The following is a 6,067-nucleotide window of genomic DNA, read 5'->3' as shown; positions in this document are numbered from 1 at the left end:
TTGTGTTAATTTTTGTTATTTTTAATAAAGATTAATTTTTGATTTAATTTTTTATAAATTTTTGTGTAAGGTAGTTACCTTTGCATATTTTTTTTTAAAAATATTTGTTAGTTTTTCTAGTTAATTTAAAAATTAATTTTTAAAATTATTATTTATAAATAAAAATTATTTTTATATTGAAAATATAATGTTTTAATTAAACTAATAAATAAATTAAAGATTAAACATTTTAAATGCTTTAAAAGATAGTTAGCAGCTTCTTTTTTTTTAAAATCTTTTTAATTGGAATTTTTTTCAATATTATTATTAACAGTAATAAACCTCTTTTTGGTTTCAATTAATAAATAAGGATTTTGATAATCTATTATTAAGTCGAAATTAATATGTAAAATATTACTTCTTATTTAAGATAAATTATATAATAATTTTTAAAAGCAAATTAAATGTTATAAATTTTAACTATTATCCTTTAAATTTTTCAATTTAATGATCCAAATTTTCATTCATAAAAAATAGTAATAATTATAAATATAAAAAATATTATGAATATAATATTGAAATATAGTATATTAGAGATTTTGAAATTTATAATTATTGGTAGAATAATTGAGATTTCAATATCAAAAATTAAAAAGATAATTGCAATCAAATAAAAATTTAAGGAAAATGGAATTCGTGATTTATTAAATGGATCAAATCCACATTCAAATGGTGCTGATTTGTTGTAGTTAAATTTTATTTTTATATTGATTAAAATTATAATTGAAAATAAAATTAGTATAATAATAAATATTGTTAATATTGATATTAAATTTAATATAATTATTTTATTTAAAAATTAAACTTTTTGATTGGAAATCAAATATACTATTTATATATATTAATAAAATTAATTATTTCATCAGTAGAAAGTTATATATAAAAATAATCAAATAATATCAATGAAATGTCAATATCAAGCAGCTAATTCAAATCTGATGTGATGAATATATGAAAAATGTATTTTTATTATACGTATTAAATTGATTATTAGGAAAATTGTTCCAATAATAACGTGTAAACCATGGAATCCTGTTGCTATATAAAATGATGATCCAAAAATTGAGTCTGAAAATGTAAATGTTGCTTGTTTATATTCTAATATTTGAAGTAATAAAAAATAGATACTTAAAATAATTGTTATATTTATAAAAATAATTGTTTTTTTTTTTTGAATTATTTAATAAGTAAAGATGAGTTAATGTTACAGTGAATCTTGATGTTAATAAAATAATTGTATTTAGTAATGGGATTAATAATGGATTGAAAAAATTAATGTTTTTAGGAGGTCAGTTTAATCCTAATTCAATTGATGGTGCTAAAGAATTATGTAAAAAATTTCAAAAAAATGAAATAAATAAAAATATTTCAGAAATAATAAATAAGATTATTCTAAATTTAATTAGATTTATAATATAAAAATTATGATTACCTTGAAATGTTCTTTCTCGAATTACATCTCGTCATCATAAGATTGAAATAGTAATAATTAAAATTAAATTTATTAATGATATTAAATTAAATTTAAAATTTATAATTATGATATTTGAAATCATTAAATTAAAAGTATTTAAAGCTATTAAAATTGGTCATGGACTTAAATTTAGAATAAAATAAGGTTGATTAATTTTTATCATTATTCTCTAGAATATAAAGATGAAAGAATTGAAAATACATATCTTTGGATTAAGGCTACACATAATTCAAAAATTATTATAAATATTTGAATTAAAATAATAATGATTATTATTGAATTAAAGTTTAATAATGTTATAAGTAAGTGTCCTGCAATTAAATTTGCAGTTAGACGAATAGATAAAGAAAATGGTCGAATAATAATTCTTATTGTTTCAATGATTGTTATTAATGGGGCTAAATAAATTGGTGTATTAAGTGGAATTAAATGTGCAATTATATTTTTTGTATTTTTACATGTTGAAAAAATAATGTAAAATAATCAGAATGGTAAAGCTAAAGTAATTGAAAAAATTATATGACTTGATGATGAAAAAATATAAGGAAATAATCTAAAAAAGTTATTAAGTAAAATAAATATAAATAATGCAATAAATATAAATGCAGGTGATTTAGTTTTTTTTATTTTATATAATATTAATATTTCGTTATTTAATATATTAAAAATTTTAAATATAAATCAATTTATTCGATTTGGTATAATTCATAAAAAATTTGGTATTATTAAAATAATTAATAAAGTTCTAATTCAATTTAATTCTAAATTAAAAACTTTTGTTGAAGGGTCAAAAAATATTAAATAAATTTATTATAATTTTTTTATGTTATTTTTAAATGAAATTTTAATTTTTATATTTTTAATAAAATTAAAGTATAATAGATTATAATTAAATAGAATATAGAAAAAAAAAATATAAATAGAATTAATCAATTTATTGGTGCTATTTGAGGGATTAAGTGATATAAATAAATAATTTTAATTTGACAAATTAATGTTATAACTTTAACTAATCTCTTTCATTAGAAGTAATTGCTAATTTACTATATTTTGATTTAAGAGATCATTACTTTGCTTTTCAGTCATCTAATGAGTTAAAAGTTTTTAATTCAATAGATAAATTTATTTAAATTAATTGATTCATCTGAATTGGTATAAATCTATGATTAATTCCGCAAATTTCTGAACATTGACCAAAGTATATTCCAGGACGATTTATAAAAAGATTAATTTGGTTTATTCGTCCTGGAATTGCATCAATTTTAATTGCTAAACTTGGAATAGTTCAAGAGTGAATAACATCATCTGATGAAATTAAAAGTCGAATATTAAATTTAAATGGGATAATAGTTTTATTATCTACTTCAATTAAACGGAAATTTTCTTTATTTAAATCATTAATTATATATGATTCAAATTCAATATTTGAAAAATCTGAGTATTCATAGGATCAAAATCATTGATGCCCAAAAATTTTAATTGTTAAAATAGGACATTTAATTTCATCTATTAAATATAATAAATGTAAAGAAGGTATGGCAATAAAAATTAAAATAATAGGTGGAGTTGTTGTTCAAATAAACTCAATTATTTGATTTTCTGAAATTTTAATATTAATAAATTTATTGTTTATAATAAATAATATTATGTAAGTAATTGTTGATATAATTATAATAATAATAAAAATTGTATGATCATGAAAAAAAATTAATTGTTCTATTAATGGCGAATTTCTATTTTGAAATCTTAGTTTTAATCAAGTTATAATTTCTAAAAAAAGATTATTCTTTATAAATGAATTTTAAGTTCATTGCATAAATATAATTTCTGCCATATTAGAATTAATAATTAAAGGTAATTCTGAATATGAATGTTCTAATGGAGGTAAATTATGAATTCATTCAATAGAGTTTCTTAAATTTAATTTGAAAATTGTTGTTTTTTTTAAAAAATTCTATTTCAAATTGAATAAATTAAAATGATAATTCTAAATGTTGAAATTATTGATCCAATTGATGAAATTATATTTCATAATAAAAAATTATTAGGATAATCTGTATAACGTCGAGGTATTCCATTTAAACCTAAAAAATGTTGGGGGAAAAAAGTTAAATTTACTCCAATAAATATTAAAATAAATTGAATTTTTAAAATAAAGTTATTTATAGAAAATCCTGTAAAAATTGGGAATCAATGAATTAGTCTAGCAATAATTGCAAATACAATTCCTATAGATAATACATAATGAAAATGAGCTACTACATAATAAGTATCATGAAGAATAATATCAATAGATGAATTAGCAAGAATAACTCCTGTTAAGCCACCAATTGTAAATAGAAAAATGAAACCTAAAGATCAAATTGTTGAGGGTGAAAAATTAATTTTAGATCCATAAATAGTAGCTAATCATCTAAAAATTTTAATTCCTGTAGGAATGGCAATAATTATAGTTGCTGATGTAAAATATGCTCGTGTATCAACATCTATACCAATTGTAAATATATGATGAGCTCATACAATAAATCCTAATAATCCAATAGTTAATATTGCATAAATTATTCTAATATTACCAAATGTTTCATTTTTATTTCTTTCTTGACTAATAATATGTGAAATTAATCCAAATCCAGGTAAAATTAAAATATAAACTTCAGGATGTCCAAAGAATCAAAATAAATGTTGATAAAGAATAGGATCTCCTCCTCCTGCTGGATCAAAAAATGAAGTGTTTTAAATTTCGATCAGTTAATAATATTGTAATAGCACCAGCTAAGACTGGTAAAGATAAAATTAATAAAATAGCTGTAATTAAAATTGATCAAGGGAAAAGAGGAATTTGATTTAATTTTATATTATTTGGTATTATATTAAGAATTGTACAAATAAAGTTAATTGCTCCTAAAAATTGAGGAGATTCCTGCTAAATGTAAGGAAAAAATAGTTAAATCAACTGAAATATTATTATGTGCAATGTTATTTGATAAAGGTGGATAAATAGTTCATCCTGTTCCTGTTCCATTATTAATTAAAAAACTACAAATTATTATTATTAATGATGGGGGTAATAATCAAAATCTAATGTTATTTAAACGTGGGAATGATATATCAGGACAACCTATTATTATAGGAATTAATCAATTTCCAAATCCACCAATTACAATTGGTATTGTTATAAAAAAAATTATAATAAAAGCATGAATTGTTACAATTACATTATATAATTGGTTATTATTAATAATAGAATTAATTTGTCTTAGTTCTAGACGAATTAAAATTCTAAGAGATGATCCAATTATACCTGATCAAATACCAAATAAAAAGTATAAAGTTCCAATATCTTTATGATTAGTTGAAAAAATTCATTTTATAGATAAAATGGCTGATAATAGGTTTGTAAATTGTAAATTTATATATAGATTAAATAATCTTTTTATCATTAAATCTTATATTCATATTAAATGATATTAAATTGCAAATTTAAAGGTATTAATTATTTAATTAAGGTTTAAAATATAATATTTTTAATTTTGAAGATTAATAGTTTATTTAGTTAACTTAAAACCTTAATAAATAAATAAGTAACTAAAAAATAATCTAAAAAAATTTATTAATATAATGAAATCATAATTGTTTTTTTTATATATTAGATATCATTTATTAAAAAGATTAAAATTAAATAATATAAAATAAGTTAATTTAATATAAAAAAGTAAATTTAAAATAGTTAGTATAATTAATATTATTATAATAATATATATATTATTATAGATTAAAGTTTTAATTAGTATTCATTTTATTAAAAATCCTATTATGGGAGGTAAACCTATAATTGAAAAATTAATATTAATATATTTAATTTGAAAAAAAAATTTAAATTAAATAGTTTTATTTGATTAATATAATTAACATTATAATTATTAAGTATTTTAATAATTAAAAAATTTAATAAAGAATAAATTAAAAAGTAATTAATTCATAAATTTTCATTATTAAAATTGCAAATAGTATTCAGGTAGTATTATTAATTGATGATATAGCTAAAAATTTTACGTATTGAATTTTGATTTAAACCAAAAATTGAATTTATTGAGATTAATACAATTAAAAAAATTATATTTTTTATTAATATTTAAATAAGAAATTATAATTAAAGGTGTGATTTTTTGTCAAGTTATTATTAATAAACATGATATTCAATTCAGTCCTTCTATTATTGAAGGTAATCATAAATGAAAAGGTATTAATCTTAATTTTATTAATAGTGATATTATAATTAAAATATTATCATTATTTATAAATAATAGATTTTTATTAATTAAAAAAATTAGTAATAAAATTGAAGCAAAAGCTTGAATTAAAAAATATTTTATTGTAGCTTCAATTGAGTAAATTGATGACTTAAAGTTAAAATTGGAATAATTGAAAAATAGATTTAATTCTAATCCTATTCATATTGATAATCAATTTGATGCTGAAAATTGATATTAAAGTTCTAAATATTAATAATGTAAAAAATATAATTTTTGTTAAATTTAAATTTATCAGAAAAAA

General features: G+C 17.6%; 1 pseudogene; it reads right to left on the bottom strand.

The window, feature by feature from the left end:
- Nucleotides 1-2,606: 2,606 nt before the first annotated feature.
- On the bottom strand, nt 2,607-3,287 carry LOC132953401 (cytochrome c oxidase subunit 2-like; annotated as a pseudogene).
- Nucleotides 3,288-6,067: the final 2,780 nt, after the last annotated feature.

This window comes from Metopolophium dirhodum, unplaced genomic scaffold, assembly GCF_019925205.1.
Source record: "Metopolophium dirhodum isolate CAU unplaced genomic scaffold, ASM1992520v1 scaffold28, whole genome shotgun sequence".
Classification (NCBI taxonomy): domain Eukaryota; kingdom Metazoa; phylum Arthropoda; class Insecta; order Hemiptera; family Aphididae; genus Metopolophium; species Metopolophium dirhodum.
The sequence above is the reverse complement of the archived record's forward strand: the minus strand, read 5'-3'. Positions and strand labels throughout refer to the sequence as shown.